Source organism: Tenrec ecaudatus, chromosome 10 (assembly GCF_050624435.1).
Source record: "Tenrec ecaudatus isolate mTenEca1 chromosome 10, mTenEca1.hap1, whole genome shotgun sequence".
Classification (NCBI taxonomy): Eukaryota; Metazoa; Chordata; class Mammalia; order Afrosoricida; family Tenrecidae; genus Tenrec; species Tenrec ecaudatus.
In genome coordinates this window covers 30,454,616-30,477,763 of record NC_134539.1, presented here as the reverse complement: position 1 = coordinate 30,477,763, position 23,148 = coordinate 30,454,616, and the positions used below count along the sequence as shown (strand labels likewise).

General features: G+C 43.6%; 1 pseudogene; it reads right to left on the bottom strand.

Annotated features, from left to right (window-relative positions):
• Nucleotides 1–8,230: 8,230 nt before the first annotated feature.
• On the bottom strand, nucleotides 8,231–8,357 carry LOC142460559 (small nucleolar RNA SNORA42/SNORA80 family; annotated as a pseudogene).
• Nucleotides 8,358–23,148: the final 14,791 nt, after the last annotated feature.

The window sequence follows — 23,148 nt, the reverse complement described above, 5'->3', positions numbered from 1 at the left end:
AGGCGGTGTGCATTGGGCGGTAGATTGTCTCCACTCCCCTGAGCCAGGGAAGGGCAGTGTCCCTTAGGAGTTTGCTTGGCTGTGTACTGGGTGGAGACCTTAGTTATGAGTCATGCCCTACTGCCTTGGTCAGGAGGGCCTGGACCCAGCTTGGAATCTCTTCTCTGAAAACAATATATATGTACCAATCCCAGCCCTGTTCCAACTCCAGTAGTCCCACCTGTAACTGTGCAGTACTGACCTGCCAACAGTCACATGTCTGTGACCGTGTCTTTTGCCCTCTGAGAATTTGAATTCAGAGAATATCAGCCAACCGTCGAAAACCACTGTGAGACTATGCCATGGTATTGCTCATCCAGAAGAGTCTCAAAATTGTATTGTCCTCCTGGTTTAGACCCAATACATGTCCTTAAATTCTATGAGACATTTGTACCCTAAAACCTACCTGACTCGAGTTATGCTAAGATTTTAAGATTTCTTTGTCTTATAAAAGTACAGAAGATATTGAGCTAACAGATTTTGATGTCGATGAAATAGAAAGCACAGATATTCTATCAGGAAGCAGTAGAATGCCAGAATCTTCGACAGTACTCACGTCCACCTTCAGGTGCCTAGCACTGTTCGTTCTTTTCTGTAACAGTGCTTGCTTTTCCGTCTCTTATGTGGCAACATGTTTTACGGTGCTAAGAGTCCTGGTCTTGTGAAAAGACTTTTAAGGAAAATTGGAAATGCTAAGAGAATTCTTTGTTAAGGTAGATATCTTGTCACTAATTGGGAATGCCATTCTGTCCCTCCATACCTGCTCCTGTCCTGTTATCATGATGAAAGAAGGTGCATGATATATTAGAAATACAAATAGAATTCTCCTAGAAATTCCACTTACTCAACTGCTATGAACTTCACAAGCAGCCCTGCCTGAAGATATTTCTTCCACTCTTTGGCAGCCATTTGCTCAGCTTTCTTTTCCGGTCACAGGCCTGCCAGGTAGTTGTGGCAGGCCTGCAGGTTGAATGGGGCTTTCCACCCAGCCTGGGCTTCCAGAGGGGCTGGCTCCATTTATTCTCACACAGGCACTGAATAAAGCCCACCTTATCTTTCTTTGTAAAAATATATTTGTGTATATAAGTATATACAACAACACAGGTTCCCATTCAACTATTTCTGCCTATAATGTGCATATTGCTTTAATTTTTGGGGGGGTTTAATTCTTCACATTGTGTCAAGCCTCTCCTTATTTCCATTCTCATCATTCAGTCAGGCTCACTGCCCCCACCCCGGCTCAGCCCAGTCTTCTCATCTCTTCTTCGGAGTAACGATTGTCCAGCGGGTCTCCAAGAGATCATTTGTTTTCAGAGTAAAGCACTCCAAGGTGACACTCTTTACCATCTAAGGCAACAGCTTTCAGTCGAATGGCTAGCTTGAGGGGATGGTTTGGGTTGGAGGTTTCTGTTTCCTTCAGTCTGGGTGGCACCGGTAAGCCTGGATTCTTTGAGAATGAGAAAATTCTGGGCTCCACGTTTTCCTTTCTATCAGAGTCCATCTCCAGGGAGACCCTCCTCAGGACCTTTAGGAATGCTGGCCAGGTGACCGCCTTTTATTTTGTGACGCCTTCCCGGGATGTCCATGAGGAGACCAGACTGCTGCAGAAGGACGCTTCAGCAGGTTTGTGAAACAAGTTTGTAAAATTTGTATGATCATTTGCAAGTAATGTCAACTCATCTAGCCTTTCCGGAAGTTTCCTTTCTTTCAAATGGGCAGATTGGGCGCCCTAGGTGGTTGCCAGACTCTTTTCTAGCTTTCTTTATATGATTTAAAATATTTTTATATTGCACCCACACATATTTTACATTTCATATGATTTTTTGTGTGTGAGATAAGGCGACTGAAAAAGCCCCGTGGGAGCCGGAATCATGACACAGTATTGGATCACGTTTCAGTAGAAGAGATTGCTTTCAGAGTTACGCAGGGACAGTGCAGTTCTCTTCGAAGATCTGGTTGCTTCAGAAACAATTCTTTGTGGTTGCTTTGCTATAATGTTTCCCTTTTGCAGCAAACTCTTTGTTGCCTGAGTTGAATTCTTCCTGTTGGCCACTGCCGCGGTTCCACGGAGCAATGACCATTCGGGGATTTTGTTCCTTTTGGATTCCAGAAGTGTGTCCTGTAAACCGCTAGAGTCCCCTGAAGCCACGTGCGTCATGTCCTCGAGGGGGGGGGGGGCTGGTGGCCGGGACCCACACGGCTGCTTCTGCTCCCTTCCCATCAGGCGCCTCATGGTACTGTTCATTGACTCATTTAGCAGATATTGAGGTTTGGTTTTGCTTTAACCAATTGAAGATTTGTGACATCAGACCAGTCCATTGGGGCAATTTTTCCAACAGCATAGGCTCAGTTCCTATCCGTGTCACACTTGGTACTTCCCGCCGTCTGTTGTACAGTTTAGTAGCAACATAACTTGTAAATGCACCGGGAATCCAAACGCCCCACGTGACGTGAGTCACGTCCTGGCGACACTCCGGTCCCTGTGCGGGTCTGGAGTGGAACCTGCGATGTGCAGGCCGGGCCAGCGGGGACCTGGGGGAAGTGGGCGGCTTGCCTTTGTTCTTTTTGTCATTTGAGGAATGCACCCTATTAAGACTTTTTCCTGGATTTCAGGGATTAAGGGATTTTATGGAACACGGAGGGGGAATAAAAGGCCCTGTAAGGGTGGGGGCTGGATAACAGGAGGAAATGGGATTGGGGGAGTGAATCATGAAGGCAGGGGTGTGACGGTTGTGATTGGCAACTCCTGTTAAAGGCGATTTATCCAAATGTGGGGGTGCTACAGATGCCCTCGGATACTGATGTGCAAATTGGTGGCCAGGTGTGAACCTTTGTCATTAAAGGGATCATTAGTCTGCTGCTGCTGTTGGGTTGCATGCATTTCGGTCAAGTTGTAAACTCTGCAGCTCTTGGCTGGGGGGTGGGGGGAGGGGGGGCGCCCAAACGGGTCTGTGAGGAGTATTGAGCCCCTCCCTTGTTAAACGGTTTTGCAAAAATGTTGCCTGTCCTTGCTTATATGGGAACCTCCTCTGTTCAGAGTTGCACAAGGGCAAAAAGAGAAGCTGGATGGTAGGCTGTTTGAATCCCGGTACATCAACAGCAGAAATCCAGGTTCTCAAGGTGTGTTGAATGACTTGGGGAGGTATAATGGGTGGTCCAACTTTTATTCATCTAACTTCATGAAACGTACATGCTTTTGGTTTTGGTTTTGAAGAAATCATGAGGACAATTGTATAATTAATTTTAAAATAATTTACATGTGATCCCTTCCTGGAGTCACGGCTTTTGTTAGGCAGACCGGGAAATTCTAAACTGCTCTACTGAGTGCCCATAGAGTGACTAAACAGACTTCTTCAGCCGGACATTTGACATGCCATTGGCATGTTTCACTTCCCCAGTAACGTTATAGCTTGTTTAATATTACTCTTCTCTTTAAGCAAGGGGCCCTGGGGACACCATGGGTTGATTGGCTGCTCACTGTAAGGTTGGCAGTTCACACCCACAGGAGAGCGATGAGACCCTCTGCCCCTGTACAGACAGACAGTCTTGGACACCCTATGGAGCACGGCTCTTGGACAGGGTCACTCTGAGGCGGAATGGACTGGAGGGCAGTGAGTCTTCTTTAAGTACGCTTCTTCCCTTGTGACCTGAATGTGTTAACATCTACTGTAATCAATGACCACGTGGGCCAATGCTCAGCGCTGCTCAAACCCACGGGTGGTTCTGTTGGAGAAAAGACCTGTCCCCACATGACCCCAGGGATTCTTGGAACTTCATAAGTCCTCCTTGTTCCAATCACTTCTTCCCCTTTTGGGGTAAGATCAAGTGTAGTCCTCCTTATTCCATCGAGCTTCCCACCCCCACCCCTTCGATCCAAACGGAATCCATCTGGACCCGTAGATGCTTCAAAAAGATAATATTCAAATCAGTTCATTGCTTTCTTGACCTTCCAAATGGACTTCATCCTGATGTTCATATTACTGTGAATGGAATCACCATTTCCCTGGTGACTTCGAGTTAAATCTAAGGGTGATCTTTTGAAATTTGTGCACTCACAAGGTTTGTTCTTTGCCTATTTATTTGCTAATTCACCACATACTTATAGTGCCAGGCACTGGGAACTGGAAATGACAGGATTAAAGACATAGTCCCTAAACTCAGGACATTGATAGTCAAGCAGACAAGAATCAGATGGGAATAATTTCCATGCAGAAGGGCAGACTTACACAGGGTGCCAGGGAGCACTTGGGAACTTAGATGGACCTGGACTGAGTTGTAGGGATGGGCCTCCTGGGGGAGGTAGTATCTGAGACAAATCTTGAAGACGCCAGTCAAATTAAGGAGAAAGAAATATGTAAGCTACATGTGTTAGTCCGGGTAGACTAGAGAAACAAATTCATAAACATTCATATGTATATAAGAAAGAGCTTTGTATACAAGAACAATTGAATATTGAGAAAACATCCCAGCTCAGTCCAGATCAAGTCCATAAATCTGATATTAGCCCATTTGACCAATACCTACCATATATACTCGTGTATAAGCCAAGTTTTTTCAGCACATTTTTAATGCAGTTTTTGTGGTAAAATTAGGTGCCTCAGCTGACATTTGGGTTGGCTTATGCTCGAGTATATACAATATATTGATACTGATATCTATAAGATCATCTTCAGACTCACGAAACATGCAATGACACCGACTGTAGGAAGATCACAGGCCAGTGGGTGCAGTCTTGTGGATTCAGTGGCACTAGAAGCATCTCATCACTGGCAGGGGTCTCCGCATGGCTCCTCCAGTTCCCAGGGCACAGGATCTATCAGTGTGGTGCCATGTGGCTTCTCTTCAGAAATGTCTCGCAGGGAGTGAGCAGAGAGAGAGAGTGTGTCTCCCGCCTCCAAAGAGGAAATACAGGAGTTTTTAGAATCCTCAGGGGAAGGCCATGCCCACACAGGCTATAACCTGATTGACAGACTGGACTCCACCCCTTCATTTTTAAGCCTCTCAAGTCCCCAGTTGACACCAGATTATGTAACTACCATGCCACACAAGGACTGTAGCTACAGAAGGTAGAGAGAGCGTAGCGGGTTTTAGGAACTGGGAGCATTTCATGACAGCTCTACTGGGTGAGCAATGGGAAGGAGGGAGGCTAAAGGGAGAGGTGGGGACAGATCATAAAGAGCCTAGTTGGCCAAGCTGACTTTGAATTTCATCATAGAAATGATGGGAAGCAACAGAAGAGTTTAAACTAATTGATAAAGATACTAATAAGTGAAGAAGAACCAAACAGAGGCAATGAATGGGGGTAGGGAGGGGAAGTGGATGTTAAAGGTGCCTCAAATGGGAAGCAGTAAGATTGAATGTCTACATGGATTTGGGTGTGGGTGAGAGAGGAAGCAGCCAGGTGACTTCTGCCTGGTTTCTGGCTTGGGCATCTGTTTGTATGTTGATGGTTGGTCCTGATTGCAGGACAAGGGGCGGCTTTGGCAGGTATGGGATGAGTTTAGAGACGCTGTGTGTGTTATATCTGTGATACATCTCAGGAAGACTTCATCCCGTGTCCTTATTTCTGTGAATGGAACCACCATGTCCCTGCTGAAGTTTTGTGTTTAGCTTTTCTTTTCTTTCACAGTTTAATTTAGGACCAATTCCAGCAGCTCTTTTCATTGATTTCCACTCTGCCTGCCTTCTAACCCCCTATAACCTGGTTATTGGGGAGACTCGTCAGATAATGGAATCCTTGAGTAGTGCAAATGGCTCGCGTGCTCACCTGCTAACCCAAAGGTTGGACATTCGGGTCCACCCGGAGGTGTCTGAGAAGAAAGATCAGGCAATCGGCGTCTGAGACGTCAGCTACTGGAATGCTCAGGAGCGCAGTTCTACTCTGGAAAACCCAGGGTCACGATGGGTTGGAATCAGCTTGATGGCAATCTTCTTTCCAGAGAGTTAGAAAGAAAGCGGGAGGGCAAGGTATCCTTGGAATCTTTCATGACTGACCATATGACAGAGTGAAATCCCAGAAAACCTATCTCAAATTCAGAATGGGAACTTTGGGACCCAGTGTTATGAACAATGGCTTATTGCAGTTCAGAGAGCATTCATAGTAAGTCTCAGATGCTAGACCGAAATGAAGAGAGTGGATTTGTAAGGTTCTGTCCTTGAATACTCTGCACCTGCAGGGATGAGCCTTCTTGTCAGAGGCACATTTTGATCACGGCACATACTGGAAGCTTCACTGTGGCAACTGAGAAAACAATTTCCAAGCTGTCTTCAAGAATTTGCTTGGAAGCATTTCCAGGAAGTTCTTATGAAATAAACTCCAAAAGTTGCTACACTCAGCCCCTTCTCAGTCTCTCTCTCTGTCTCTGTCTCTCTCTCTGTATATATGTAATATTTTGTATGTATTCAATAGGCATACAGTTGGTCATGCTCAGGGAGTTGTCCTAGGTTTAAGAGGATATTATGTTGTTGTTGTTGTTAGGTGCCATCTGTCGATTCCAACCAATAACGACCTTATACACAACAGAACAAAACACGGTCCTGCCTGGTGCTGTACCAGCCCCACAATTGTTCCTGTGCCAGAACTCATTGTTGCAGCCACATTGTCAATCCATTTCCCGAGGGCCTTCGTTTCCTTCCCTGTCCCCCTACTTTATTATAGGTAGGGGTAATTAGTCTCAGTGATAGCTAATACTTGTGGGAAACTTCTGCTATGTTATTTCCTACACCTATACCATTTCCTATTTGGAAGACATGAGAACAGTCAGATTTGCAAATGATACATTCCATATAAACAGCTGCTACATCTATTTTCATTCCCACCAGCAGTTTATGAGAGTTCTGGTTCCTCCATATTCTTTCCAATACTTGTTATTTTTTGTTTTTTTCCCCAATAACAACTGTCTCAGTGGGTATGAAGTAGTATTTTACTGTGGCTTTGATTTACATTTGTCTTTAATATCAGCTATTTAATTTTAAGTGTACCTGTAATTAAATTTAAACCATGGCTGTTTTTAAAACCAGCTTACACAGTTCTTGAACATTTAAATCAGCTCTTAGAGCCTGGTAGGAACTGACTGTAGCACACTGTTGTTTGATAACTCTGAGTTGATGATGGGATTATACTGGACATACTCCTCAGGCCTTGGTTTTTCTTACTTAAAATATCTTGGGGATCTTACCTTATCAAATGTATGCATGTATTTCCCATTACTTCTTTTTTATATTTTAGCATAAGCTTTACTATACTTTAAAAATAATTATATTTTAATTTGCTTGATAATTTTCTTCACATTGATAAGTTACACTGCTATTCATATTCATAAGTCATGGTGGCACAGGGGATTAAGTGAAAAAAAAAGTCCCCTAGGTCCTAAGGAACAATCTAGATCTATTTCTTCTTCTTTTTTTAAAAAAATCATTTTATTGGAGGCTCATACAATGCTTACCACTATCCATACATACAATCATTGTGTCAAGCACATTTGTACATTTGTTGCCATTGTCATTCTCAAAACATTTTCTTTCTACTTGAGCCCTTGGTATCAGCTCCTCATTCCTCCCCTACAATGAACCCTTGATAACTTATAAATTATTATTAATTTGGCATGTCTTACCCTGTCCGACGTCTCCCCCATTACTTCTAAGTCATATTAACATTAATTGCTTGGCCCTTGATTTTTTTGAACTGTTGTCCTATTGTTGGCTACTTTTGCGGTTTTCTATTTTTCTTGTATTTTGCAAACAATAGTATGGTGAACATCTTTGGAGGTATTTTCTCTACTTTTCTAAATATAACTATGGTTTAAATTCCTAAATGTTGGATTGCAGGATCAAAGAATGTGTGCACTTTAAATTTTGATAAATATTGCCAAATTGCCTTCCTTCAAAAATTGTGCCAATTTAAATAGGCGTTATACTATTTTCAAGGTTATTTCTCATAACATTTTGGGGAAAGGCTTAGAGGGTAAATGTTTTCACTATAGCATAAGGTCATCACTACGCATTTATAAAATGACTCCGTGTTACAGAACATCTGCAGCAACTAAAAGATGTTGCCGTGGGACTTGGCAATAAGTGCTCTAACCTCAAAGACCTTTGCTATGTATCACAAGAGGACAGCCACCAACCCACAGACAAGAAGCATTCTCTGTGTGAAAACCAGAGCACGTGTGGATGCGTGTTTTCTTTTTCCCACTGTGCAACCCACTTCAGTGCCTGAAGGGTAAAGCCCAGCAGTGGTTCGGGGTGACAGTTTTATTTGGCATGGGACACTGTGAGAGGCCCACGGGACCGGACCTGCCACAAATCCAAACCCATGCACGGATGCGTTTTCTTACTCTCTGTGGGTCAACCATTGACCTGGTACCATTTACTGAAAAGACTGTACTTTCCTCACTGCTCGGAAATCAAGTTTCTATATACGAGGACGCTTCAAAAAGTTTGTGTAAAAATAAAATGAAAAGACATTTTATAGGAGTTGGTCTGTTTTTAGGCTCTCTGTTGGGCACCAATCGTTGTTTGGTGCCTTTGAGTCAGTTCCGCCTCATAGCAAGCCTATCTACCTACAACAGGATGAAACACTGCCTGGTTCTGCGCCCCCTTCACCATTGTTAAGTTGGAGCTCATTGTTACGGCCACTGTGTTGATCCATACTTTACCATTATCCCTTCTACTTTACCAAGTATGATAGCTTTTTCTAGGCAATGGACTCTCCTGATGACATGTCCAAAGTAGGTGAGCGAAGTCTCACCATCCCCACTTCTAAGGAACATTCTGGCAGGACTGTTTTCCAAATACAGATCTGTTTGTTTATTTTTTGGTTTGTTTTGGCAGGCCTTGGGCGCTGCTCAAATGATCTATTATAAATGCTACTTATGACTTTGATTACAAAGGTAAATCACACACCTGCAGGTATAGCAGGGAATGATTTTTTGAGAACAGAAGTGTGGGAAGGACAGACACCAAAGAACTAGTGCACACAGTTTGAGGCCCAAACTTAGAGCAAGGCCTGCCTCTACTGATAAAGAGCTTGTCAGTCTACCATCCCTGTGAATCTCAGAGCCCTCCTCTGTGAAAAGAAATGTTAATACTTAAGCCATTGACCTACAAGGAGCTTGTGAGCTCCATAAAGAGGTGTGAAAATGTTTGGTCAGCTCTAAACAAATAGACAGGTTACTGTTAGCCACTGATATTTTTGCAGAAAAGTCACTGTCTGTCTTGGTATAATCTGTCTGCTATAACAACCAGTAAGTACCAGAGTTGAGATTTGAACCTAAGCACCCTTGTGACAGAATCCAAGCTGTTCGATATCATACAGAGTGGTCTCTGTTTCTGTAACGAGGATAAGAGGATGCTCTGTGCCTCTGGTTCTTGTGAAAGAATGAATATACACAACTGATCATAGCACCATCATGAACACATCTGTCTTGGAAGAAATACAGACCGAATGTTCCTTAGAAGCAAGATCTCACATATTTGGACATGTTCTCAAGAGAGACCAGTCTCTGGAGAAGGACACCCTGCTTGGTAAAATCGAGCGGCAGTGAAAAGAGGAAGATCTTCGATGAGATGGATTGAAACAGGGACTGCAACCATGGGCTCGAGCAGAACCCTTGTGAGGATGGCGCAGGACTGGGCAGTGCGTCTGAAGGACCTGCTGTATTAGAAGCATTTCCTAATGAATAGCGACTTTTATATCCAGGGGAAAGTTACTTTTCTGATGGCTGTCTAATGTAAAATAACACCTTTTGGTAACTGCATCGTGCCCTCTGGCTCGGACAGGTATGAGCCTCCCAGCACAGAAGTGCCAGGTGGACATCTTCAGATCTGATGTTGATAACCAGATTCCGGTCACCCCCTCTGTTGCAGAGAGAGGCACTGACATGGCTCAGTGCCATCTGGACATCCTGGGTGAGTAGGTGGGCAGGGGCATCCGAATGATTTAAATCAGAGGTGCGAGAAGCTTGGATGCCTTCGCTGCAGGATTTCCATTGCGTCTGATTTGTGTAATTTGTGTGTGAGTCTGGCTCTTTCCTTTACTGGGCTCTGTTGGGGTTTGTGACCACTAGCAGAATGGGCTCTGGTATCATCGGCCACAAAGATGGCTTACTTGGCCAACAGTGGGGGATAGTAGTTATGCCGGGGGATCTATATCCCTTTTTGATTCTTCTTCAAAATTGTAGTTCGGGGCGATCAAGTCTGCTCTGGCTCACCACACTCTGTGTACAACAGAACAAAACGCTGCCCGGTTCGGTGCCGTCTCGCGCCACTTGTTCTGTTTAGCCACGGATGCAGCCACTATGCAGCCACCAACCCATCTTGTGGAGGGTCTTCTTCTCTGACCCTTTGCTTTACCAAGCATGCGCCCTTTTCCAGGAACTAGTCTTCCTGATAACACGTCCCAGCAGATGAGATGAAGTCTCCCCATATTTGCCTCTAAGGAGCATTCTGGCTCCATACTTCTTCTTCTTTTTTTTTTTTTTTTTTTTAAACATTTTATTAGGGGCTCATACAACACTTATCACAATCCATACATAGACATACATCAATTGTATAAAGCACATCTGTACATATTTTGCCCTAATCATTTTCTTTTTTTTTTTTTTCTTCTTTTACATTTTATTAGGGACTCCAACAACTCTTACCACAATCCATACATATACATACATCAATTGTACAAAGCACACCCATACACTCCCTGTCCCAATCACTCTCAAGGCATTTGCTCTTCACCTAAGCCCCTTGCATCAGGTCCTCCTTTTTTCCCCCCCTCCCTCCCTTTTCCCCCCTCCCTCATATGCCCTTGGTAATTTATACCTCGTTATTTTGTCATATCTTGCCCTATTCGGGGTCTCCCTTCCCCCCTTCTCTGCTGTCCCTCTCCCAGGGAAGAGGTCACATGTGGCTCCTTGTAATCAGTTCCCTAGCAAGCACTTGGACTATCTAGGTTCCCTAAAGGGCACTTGGACTATGTAGGTTAACTAGCGGACAATTGGATGACCTAGGTTAACTAGTGCGTACTTGGACTATCTAGGTTACCTAGCGGTCCCTTGGACTACGTAGGTTAACTAGCGGACACTTGCACTATGTAGGTTACCTAGCGGGCACTTGGACTATCTAGGTTACCTAGCGGGCACTTGGACTATGTAGGTTAACTAGCGGACACTTGCACTATGTAGGTTGCCTAGCGGGCTCTTGGACTATGTAGGTTAACTAGCAGGCCCTTGGACTATCTAGGTTACCTAGCAGGCACTTGGACTATGTAGGTTACCTAGCGGGAACTTGCACTCTCTAGTTTACCTAGCGGGCACTTGGACTATGTACCTTCCCTAGCGGGCACTTGGACTATCTATGTTAACTAGCGGGCACTTGGACTATGTAGGTTGCCTAGCGGGCACTTGGACGATCTAGGTTAGGTAACGGGCACTTGGACTATCTAGGTTAGCTAACAGGAACTTGGACTATCTAGGTTACCTAGCGGGCACTAGGACTATGTAGGTTACCTAGCGGGAACTTGGACAATCTAGGTTACCAGCGGGCACTTGGACTATCTAGGTTAACGAACGAGCACTTGGACTATGTAGGTAACCTAGCGGGCACTTGGACTGTCTAGGATAACGAACGGGCACTTGGACTATGTAGGTTAACTAGCGGACATTTGGACTATCTAGGTTAGCACTCTACAAGTTCAATGCTATACCAATCCAATTACCATCAACCTTCTTCAAAGAATTGGAAAAACTGACCACCAACTTCATATGGAGAGGGAAGAAACCCAGAATTAGCAGAGAACTCCTCAAGAAGAAGGACTCAATTGGAGGACTCGCCCTGCCTGATTTTAATGCCTACTACACAGCTACAGTGGTCAAAACAGCATGGTACTGGCACAATGATAGACACTCAGACCAGTGGAAAAGAATAGAAAGCCCAGGAGTAAAATCATCAGCATATAGACAACTGATCTTCGACAAGGGTCCCAAAAACGTCAAGTGGGAAGCAGGTGCCCTCTTTAATAAGTGGTGCTGGAAACAATGGATATCCACATGTAGAAAGTTGAAACAAGACGTCTACCTCACCCCATGCACAAGAATACACTCAAGGTGGATCACAGATCTAGAAGTCAAACCCCAAACCATCAGGACCATTAAGGAAGGAATCGGGACTAATCTCAGAGCACTGGCCCAGGGAGCACATAGGCTCACTGCAACAGGGAAGGGGACACACACAGGTGATCTGGAAATCGACAAATGGGATCTAATAAGAATAAAACACCTGTGCACCTCGAAAGACTTTGCCAAGAGGGTGACAAGGCAACCCACAGACTGGGAGAAGATTTTTAGTAATGACACGTCAGACAAAGGGCTCATTACTAAAATCTACAACACCATCATGACCTGCAAAAAGAGGAAAACAGTTAACCCCCTAAGGAAGTGGGCAAAAGAAATGAGAAGAACTTTCACTAGAGAGGAGATCAATATGGCCAATAAATATATGAGAAAGTGCTCGAAGTCCCTTGCCATAAGAGAAATGCAAATCAAAACAACCATGAGATACCACCTAACACCCCTGAGGCTAGCCCAGATCAGTAAATCAGAGAGCAACAAGTGTTGGAGGGGCTGTGGTGAAATAGGAACCCTCCTCCACTGCTGGTGGTCATGCAGATTTGTACAGACACTGTGGAAAGCAATCTGGCGATACCTAAAGAAAATGGAAATCGATCTACCTTACGACCCAGCCATCCCTCTACTGGGCATATACCCGGTTGAAGCAGCAAATAAAACACGACCAGTCATATGCGCTCCAATGTTTATTGCGGCACAATTCACAATAGCAAAGACTTGGAAACAGCCTAAGTTTCCATCGATAGACGAGTGGATTAGCAAACTTTGGCACATACACACAATGGAGTATTATGCAGCATTGAAAAGCACCGATGAGCACATGAAACACGTTATTTCATGGGAAGAGCTGGAAGGAATTATGCTAAGCGAGGTAAGCCAGTCCCAAAGGGACAGGTACAACATGAGTCCCCTGAGGTAAGTACAATCAGCATGACAGAAATGGGGCATTAATCCACCCAAGGGGAGGGTATTGTTTATATCTCCACAGGGAAAGTGGGACCAGACTTCAACCCAGTGTCTCAAGGTGTGAATGCATTATCCCGGAGTGGAGGACGGAACCGGTGGAGAGGTCTGGGAGGCAGGCCCCAGCACCATAAATTAAGTGGATTCCTGCCCCTCCCCCGAAAAGAACTTGTTCCAAAGGACGACATACTTCTTCTATGACACATTCTTTGTTCTTGGGGAGGGAGTCCGTTGTGCTTACACTTTTCTCTGCCAACACCATCATTCAATTGCATCAATTCTTCTCTGGCCTTCCCTGTTCATTGTTCAGCTTTCACATGCGTATGAGGTGATTGAAAATACGTGGCACCCTCCTCCTCAAGGAACTTCTTTGTTCCTTAACACTTGAAAGAAGGCTTTGTTCAGAATCGCCCGTTCAGTACATCATTTGGTTTCTTGACTGCTGCGTCCGTGAGCATTGATTGTAGATCTAAGTCAAGTGAAGCCCTTGACCATGTCAGTCTTTTAGCCATTTATCACAATGTCATTTTGTTCATCTAATTGTGGGGATTTTGTTTTCGTTTAGCTATAATCCAAACGGAAGGCTGCAGCCATCGATCTTCCTCAGTCATATTATAGTTTGTTAATGAGCCATGTTCCAATCCTGATGCTGTGTTGTTGTTTTTCAAAGAACAATTTCCATTTTCTTTCCAGTTTCTTTTCTTTGGCTTCTAATATTTACATAGCCTTTGGAGGAGGTTATGGGGTAGCACCTGCAGGTCTAAATTCCAGGCTTCACCTGACCATCTTGCTGGGAGTGGCACAAGTCAGCCAATAATGCAGCTTCACATGCAGCGGGGGAAGCATGCATTCGTTGAAGACACTTGCTTTAGAAATGTCTTGGATGCCTGCAGCCTCTACTGCGTGTAGAATTATGACCTTCTACTGGCCTTGTCCTTGGACACACAGCAGGCACAGTTTGGGCAGCGAATTGGCTGCACATGGCTGTGGCCTATTTGGCCATGACCATTGTTTCGGCTTTTTTTGTCATCTCAGAAGTAAGGACGTGTTCTTGACATAGTCCAGCTTCTTGGTTAATTTGTTCGGCATCCAGGTTGAAGAAGCACAGTGAAAGGGTACAACCCTAGCACACACATCTTTGGTGACTACACCACGGGATAGTCCCTTGTTCTGTTCAAACAACTACCTCTTGGTTTATGTGCACGGTTCGCACGAGCACAGGTAAGTGGTCTCGGATTCCCATTTGCTGCAATGTCATCCATCATTGGTGATGATCCACACAATCAAATCCCCTTGCGTAGTCAATTCCATCTAAGTAAACATCTTTCTGCTACAACTGTTTTTGAATAATCGCTAGCAAACTGTTACTGTTGTATAAGATTAATGATGGTTTTCAATGTTTTGCGCATTATGTTGGCTCACCTTTTCCTGATGGACACAAATAGGCCTCTCCTCCAGTTGGTTGTGCAGGTAGCTATCTCCCAAATTTCTTAGAGTAGATAGGCTTGTGCAGCTAGTCCTTCATCACTTTGTTGTTGAAATATTTCAATTGGTACTCATTAATTCCTGGAGCCTTGTTTTTAGCTAACGACTCCCCATGAAGCTTACGGGCTTCTTTCAATGCCTCTGGGTCTTGATCATAGGCCACCTCTTGAAGCGGTGAATGTCCACGAGTTCTGCTTTACCAGTGGTGCTGTGCATTCTTTCCATCATGTTTCGATGCTTTCCACATCAATATTCAATAGTTGGTCCAAGGAACGCTTCAATAGTTCAATTGGAGGGTTGAATTTTTCTTTGGTTCTTTCAGTTTGATATGTACTGAGCATATTTCTCCCTTTTGATTTTCTAACTCCAATGGGAAATTTTCATTTTAATGCCTTAGTTTGCCTTCTCGAGCTGCCCTTTGGGATTTTTGTTCAGCTCTCTTACTTCATCATTTGTTTTTTTCACTTTAGGTACTCTATATTCAAGAGCAAATTTCAGAGTCTCTTCTTTTTGTGGTCTTTCATTTCTTGTGTCTTTACGGACGTTATGTTTGATGTCCTCATGCCATTCCACAACTCATCTGGCCATTAATTTTCAATCCGTTCTCTAATTTAGGTGAGCGATATTAAAGGTTGTCTTTTGGCTCTCATGGACTTGTTTTAATTTTCTTCAGATTCTACCTGAAATTGCGTGTGAACAATTGAGTTTCTGTTCCACAGTCCACCCTTGGTCACGTTTTGGCTGATGACATTGAGCTTCCTCATTATCACACCCCCAAAATATAATCAGTTTGATTCCTGTGTGTGCCATGTGGTGAGGGCCACATGTAGAGCCATGTTCATGCTGTTGAAAAATGTAGTTGGGATCAAGAAAACATCTATCTGTCTTGCAAAATTCCATCACCAATCTCTAGCATCCTTTCTGAATCTAAGGCCATCTTCCCAACTGTGCATTACAATCATCAGCAATGATCAACACATTTTGATCAATTTTTTGATCCATTTCAGACTGAAGAAGCTGGTAGAATTTTCAGTTTCTTCACTGCTGACTCTTGTGATTGGTGCAGTAGTTTGAGTTACAGTTGTGTTAACTGGTCTTCCTTGTAGATGTATAAGTATTGTCCTAGATGTAGCGCCGTACTTTCAGATCTGGAAATGTTCTTATGATTGTCTGATTCGAAATGACCATCAGTCCATTTCAGTTCACTCATGCCTAGGATCCCAATATTTTTGCATTCTATTTCATTTCGATGACTTCTGTGCTTCCTAGATTCATATTTCAACACATTCTTCTTAATGGATGTTTGCAGTTTTGCGTCCTGCCCCACCATCAAAGGAAGGCTACAAAGCTCGGCTCCATTTATGTCGCTAAGGTCATGTCTCCTTTGAGGCGGAAGCGTTCCCCAGTTGAATTGTGCGTCTTCCTTCCATGAGATCAGACAACGTTTTGCCACTCTTCATTCATAAGTGTTTCAGCAGTGAATCCTTCAGAACTGAACCTCCTAATCGTCCTTCCTACTTTGTCCTTAGTCTGGAAGTTCTGCTAGCACCAGTTCACCATGCAGGGACCCTGCTGTATTTGAAATCCTGGTGCCATCCTTTCCGCATCACAGCAACCTCAATGCTGCTGAGCTGCCCGTCCTTGAGACGAACATTCCTGGAAGTACATTCCAGCTTGAATGGTCAGTGTCCATGTGTAGACCTTTCACCATTGTGATACGCTCTCCGCATGCCTGCCTCCTGGTGGCCACAAGAGAAACTTCGCCTATCCACCTGGACAAGGTAGCTTCGGAACGTTGGTGTCTCCTCTCTCTGGACTTTTGCTGATTTCTATAACAACAGCTGCTACAGCACTTTCCCTAAAAACCAGCTCTGAGCCTATCATTTCCCTCTATAGTAGTGGTTCTCAACCTGTGGGTCATGACCCCTTTGGGGGATCTAATAACCCTTTCACAGCGTCCTCTGATTCTTAACAGTAGCAGATTTACAATGATGAAGTAACAATGAAAATAAACTTATGGTTTGGGGGGGGGGTGTCACCACAACATGAGGAACTGTATGAGAGTTGCAGCATTAGGAAAGTTGAGAACCACTGCTCTATGGGGACTCCAGTAGTTCTCTAATTTAATGGATGGATAAGTAATTTTTCCCCAGGCTGTGGGTTCTCTTTGCATATTTGGATGCACCGGCGTCTTGTTTTTAGGAGGTCCAAGTCCTCGATTTTGCCTTCTAGTGTGTTTTCATTATGTTTGCATTTTTGCCAGTCTGTCCCTAGTTTTTCCTTTGTGATGATCTTTATAGTTTTAAGGTTTACATAATTTTAGGATGGTCTTTCATCCATCTTGGGTTCATTGTTGTTATTTTCTTAAAATCTAGGTTGAGCTATGGGTCCTGATTCACTTTTCTGCAAAAGGAAATCGAACTTTCCAGCACCATCTGTTAAGAGAGGGTCTCTTCCCCATTTAGTATGCTTCAGCCCTTTGTCAGAGTTATGTATCTGCAGGTGGATGGATTTGTTCTAGGCTCTCTGTTATGTTCCATTGGTCTATTTCTCTTTGTGTCAGTACCAGGCTGTTGGACTGCCATGATTATGTAATAGATATTTTAAGTGGAGATGTGAAAAGTATCTTATGTTGTTCTTCTCTTTTAGTAGCGTTTTGCTTATCCTTCAGAGAGCCCTGGTGGTCTAGTAGTTGTGTTCAAGGTCAGTAGTTCAATACCACCAGCTGCTCTGCAGGAGAAAGACAAAGCTTTTTACTCCTGTGAAGAGTTGCAGTCTCAGAAACAGGGGCAATTCTACCCTGTCCTATGCGATTGATATGAGTTGGCATTGACTCAATGACAAGATGAGTTTGGTTTGGTTTTTGCTTATTCTGGCTCTCTTTCTGTATAATGTTGGTGATTAGTCTTTACATATTTTTTTGGTTTGTTTTTAAAATCATTTTATTGGGAGCTCATGCAACTCTTATCACAATCCATACATACATCAATTGTGTAAAGGCCATGTGTACATTCGTTGCCCTCATCATTCTCAAAACATTTGCTCTCCACTTAAGCCCTTGGCATCAGCTTCTCATTTTCCCCCTCCCTCCCTGCTCCCCCTCCCTCATGAATCCTTGATAATTTATAATTTATTATTTTGTCATATCTTACACTGTGCCCGATCTGATGCCACCACACCAAGGCAAAACACTAAGGGCGTGGAACAGAACAGTAAGGGGACCAGAGCAATGAAGTCCCCAGGGAATACCAAAAATAGACTTTGGGGCCAGAGGTTGGCACCTGATCAGACTCGACCAGAAAACACTCCTAAAGGCCAACAAACAGTCCTTGAACTAACTACAGGCTTTTCTTTTTTTGTTGTTGTTTTTTTGTCATTGTTTTTTATTGTTGTTGGTTTGTTTTCTTTTGTTGCTTTGTTTTGGTATGTCTTGTTTTTGTGCATGTTATTTTCTCCGCAGGTCTGTCTAAATAAGATAGTCTTTGCATATCTTTAAAGAATGATGCAGGAATTTGGATTGAAACTGCATTATTTTTATAGATCACTTTGGGTAGTGATGATATTTTCACAACGGTAGCTTTTCCTGCCCATGAACATGGTACATTATTTTATTTATGTAGATTTATTTTGGTCTCCTGTAATAATGCTTTATAGTTTTATTTGTGCAAGTCGTTTGTTTCACTGGCTAGGTTTGTTCCTAAGTATTTTGTCTTTTGTGTGGCTATTGGAAATGGCATTCTTCTCTTGATTTCCTTCTCAGAGTTCATTAGTTCATTAGTATACAGGCCTTCCATTGCTTTTATATGCTGACCTTGTACCCCACCATGCTCCTGAATCTTTCAATTGGCTCCAACAACTTTCTTGTCCATTCTTTGGGGTTTTCTGTGTATAGCATCACATCAGCCTAGAAGGTTCTTGAGGGAGGAGCTATTTATTATTCAGCATCTTGATGGAAGTGAGTTTAGTTGAGCATCCTCATGGTACTTTACTAACAGTTCAGATTGGACTGTTTTTAAAGAAATGTTTTTGATAATACCCAGTCACAATGGTGGGCTTTTTATTAATCCACTCATTTACCAGGTAGGTTCACACCACTATTTGAGTTTATACTTAGCAGCTCAACTCCCCTAGACAGTAGGATTCAGTGAGCTGGAATTGAATTTTAGTAATACTGCTGTCCTCTGAGGAGCTGGGTGGCACTGTGGGCGTGCGCAGGGCTGCTAACTGCATGGTCACGTAGCAAGGGGAGAGAGGGTTTCCATAGGGGGTTGCAGCATCAGAACTCCAGGGGCAGTTCTGCTCCAGCCTACAGGGTCACGATGAGTCGGCATCAAGGGCAGTTGAATTGTTGTTATTGTTATTATCCTTTTGCTTACCTTTTCTCATATTGTATCTGATTTTTAGGTTGAAGACACGAAATAAACCACTTACTTACTGAGAGGCGCAGGAGGAATAGAGGTAGCCAAAAAAAACCAAAAAAGAGCATATGCAAAGGAGAATTGATGAATGACTCCATTTAAGCTTGCAGAAATGAGATGAAGCAACACTAATAAAAAGGTGAGGAGGGACATCGGACAGTGTAAGATATGATAAAATAATAATAATTTATAAATTATAAAGGGTTCATGAGGGAGGTGGAGGTGGGGAGAGAGGAGAGAAAATGAGGACCTGAGACCAAGGGTTGAAGTAGAAAGAAAACGTTTTGAGAATGATGATGGCAACAAATGTACAAATGTGCTTGACACAATGGATGGATGGATGGATTGTGATAAGAGTTAAAAAAAAAAAAAGAGGACCTGATGCCAAGGGCTTAAGTGGAGAGCAAATGCTTTGAAAATGATGAGGGCAATGAATGTACAGATGCGCTTTACACAATTGATGTATGTATGGATTGTGATGAGTTGTATGAGCTCCTAATAAAACATTTAAAAAAAGAGTTGTATGAGCCCCAATAAAATTATTAAAAATAAAAATAAATGCAATTTTAAAAGGTAAGGGGATTGAATACCAGAATTGTGGTGAATGGATCCATTAGATGGTGTAAGATATGGCTAAAACAACAAAGAACCAACTCATTGTTACTGAGTTGATTTCAACTCAGAGAAACCCTTTGTGGAGGGTTTCTGAGACTGTCAGTTGTTACAGTAGAAGAACCTCAATTTTCTCTTTAGTTTTGGATCCACCTGGTGAGTTGGAACCATTAACCTTGCAGTTAGTAGTTCGATGCTTATCTGACAGCACCGCCGGAGCCCCAGGTGAGCATGATTGGCAGTTTCAATCATATTGCTCAGAGAGGGTTGTGTTAGAATAATATAGTTATGCTTAAAGTTTTGTCCTCAGTGCATACAAAATCTATTGTGTCAAAGGTCAATGCTATGAGCCAATGTGTGTTAACACCTGCAGCTGTTCTTTTAGAACGGAAGGGCAAACGGAGCTCTTGCATGGACGGCTCAGCTGCGGGCATTGGGACCCTGCAAGGCTCAGTTCGTCTCTTTCCTAAATGCTTTCTAACATCCGCAGTCTTCAGAGAAAAGTTGCTAATTCATCTCTATATGAAACGTATGTATTTTTGCATGTGTGAATATGCACAAGGCAGTTCAGTGATTTCTACAGTTCGGTAACTTTGATTACACTTCCAGTTGTACACCCGTTCTTACTGTCCTGTTTCAAAATATTTTAGACTCACTGCTCACTAAGTTTGTTGACTAAACTTTTGAGTTGCTGTTGTGTTTAGTTCATAGTTTAACTGTTTTCCTAACATAGATTGTAGGCCTAAGTTTTGATGATATGAATTAAGTTGTATTTGAATTTGAAGTGCTATGGGGATCAATAGATTCTCTGTGGATCATTAGTAACAAGCTGATCACAATGATAATAATTATAAAACCCATGTGGTAGAACCTCATATTTTGTTTTCTAGCAGAGAGTGCTGTGTGCAGAAATGGGGCCACATCAGACCTCCTCTGGCTACACGCAGGAGTAGGAAAACCCACCTCCACCTCTGTACAAGGATGATTTTTTTTTAAGATTTTAACTTAAAAAATTTTTAACTTTTATTGGCGCATAATTCATATGCCATACAATTCAATAGGTTATGCATATTGAGACTGTGACATCATCACCAGTCAATTTGAGAACATTTTCTTCCTCCTTATACTCATTATTTTTAGCTCTCCATTTCCCCCAACCTCCCCTGCCATAATCTTCAAAAAACCCCAAATCATTGCCATTGAGTTGATTCCGACCCAGTAGGGCAGGGTAGAATGAGAACACCAAGCCACACAGACAACTTACAAATGGATCGTAAAGTGACAAAATCACCCGGGCACAGGACTGTCTGCACACTAATGAGAACTTGATTACATCATTACAACCAAGTGAAACGACTGCTAGACCGCCCTCACCAGCAACCCAAAAACCAAGCTGAAAACCTACCTTTGTACAGAAAATAGACTCCGGGCAAACGGGCTCTCTGATGGGTTTGCCTTCCTCCCATTTTATGTTTGCCAAACGCTCCTGTTAGAATATGAATTCCTTTTTCATGGAAACAAAGTATCTGCTTCTTTAAAAATGGGATGTCTTCCGCTTAGCCTTCTATGTTGGGGGGGGGGGGGCTCCAAAAAGTTCACAGAAAAATGACATTTTCTTTGAATTCTATTTTCCTCACATTTTTGAAGTGCCCGCATATGTATTTCATTTTATTCTTGAAATTCAGGTAAAACGTTAGAGCACCCCCCACCCCGAGATGAATGTTCTGGGCTACCCTATTGCTGCTCATGAAAGGGAGAGTGCAGTGCGGTGGTTTGGCTGGTTCAGGTGAATGTGGTTTCTTTTGGGTCTTCTGAAAGCGCAGTGTGCTCATCTATCCAACTGTCAGGACAAGCAGCATATGAGGGAGGGATGGGACTGACTTTGTTAGCTGCAAATAACCCTTTCACTTTGAATTTTGTTGGAAAATAACCCTTCTAGACTCTAAGTCAGCAGTCTCAACCTGTATGTCACAGCCCCTTTCCCAGGGGTCGCCCAATTCATAACAGTAGCAAAATGGTAGTGATGAAGTAGTAACGAAAATAATGTTATGGTTGGGGGGGGGTCACCACAACATAAGGAACTGTATGAAAGGGTCACGCCACGAGGAAGGTCAAGAACCACTGCTCTAAGCTCTCATGAGGGGTGGTATGTTGGATCTACCTGTGTTTCTTGCGTGTAGGGGCGGGGTTTGGTAAGATGGTGGGGAAGGTACTGATAGGATTCACCTGCGAATAATTGCTAACAGAATTTTCCTGGCGGGCCTTCCTGCTGTGTATAAAACGAGCCCTCTGGAAAACAAGAGGGGGGATTTCATTACCAGTAGAAGCTAGGGGTGAAGCATGTCCTCTGGACCCAAGAGTCCTGCCCAGTGGGCCTCCGGCTCCAGGTGACAGCGATACCAGCACGAGCCCAGCAGAACCAGAAGCCAGAGTGAGAATGGAACAGAGCAATGGACTTCCCGGTCCATGAAGCAAGTGGAGTGCTTTTGTGAAGGAGGTTGGCTTGCTGAACGGGGAGCCTCTGGGCACCCTGTTGGGGAAGCTGGGCTTGCTGACCCACGAAGCTTGAGCTGAATGCCTTCAGGCTGAGACTTCCAGCAGAGTTGTCCGCCCCACTGGGTATTTATTAGCAGACCTGAAACTTGTAACGGGTCCTGGTAAACAACTCCCCTACGCAAGTCTCACTGGCATGACTGCTTGTTATCTTCCTTCATAAACCCAACGATCATGAACACGGGAGTTTATGGCCATAGCGCCCTGAACACGCCCGGACCGCGTCCTTGCTAAAGACATTAGAACCCGCCGAAGTAAACTGGAGACATTAATGAGGACATTTCCCTGTGCTGTTTGACCTTTTCTCTGGAATTGACTCCGGACAGGACCGGTGGACACTTGGGGCGCTTGTAGGGAGTGCTTTGTGTGCAAGCTACATACCAAATCCAAGATGTCTGGGAGTTTGCAAAGACACTCTGTGCTCGCCAGAACTGTGAAGCACAAAACATTTGGGATTTCGGTTATGAGGAGGCGTCCCTGGAGTTCAGACATTGTGGAAGGACTGTAATTTTGACAGGATACCATTTGATGCTGTGCAGGGCCCTGATCTTCGTATTACTGGGAATGAGTGGCCTTCGTGGAGAAGAAGGGGAGGGTCATCCCGGACCCCGCGGCACCAGAGTGAAGAAACTTTAGGTAAGGCTCGTGCTATTTGCCACTTTGAATATTTACCATTTGTTTCCTGTGTATTGTTTTCAACAGTTTGCAGTGTATCAATATGCACAGGGGAAGGGAGTGAATTTTGTAGGCAGTTAATAGCGCTCCTAATACCTGGGAAAATGTAAGTTTTAACTTCTGTTTCTGTCTGTCTCTTCAGTGCCAACTGCCACGTGTACCTACAGTAACCATTCATACACTGGGATAAGTGAATGAGTAAAAGGAATCGTTGAAACGTTTTTGATAATTCCCTTTCTTTCTTTAATCTACTATACATGGGCTTTTGCCCCGATCATTTACTG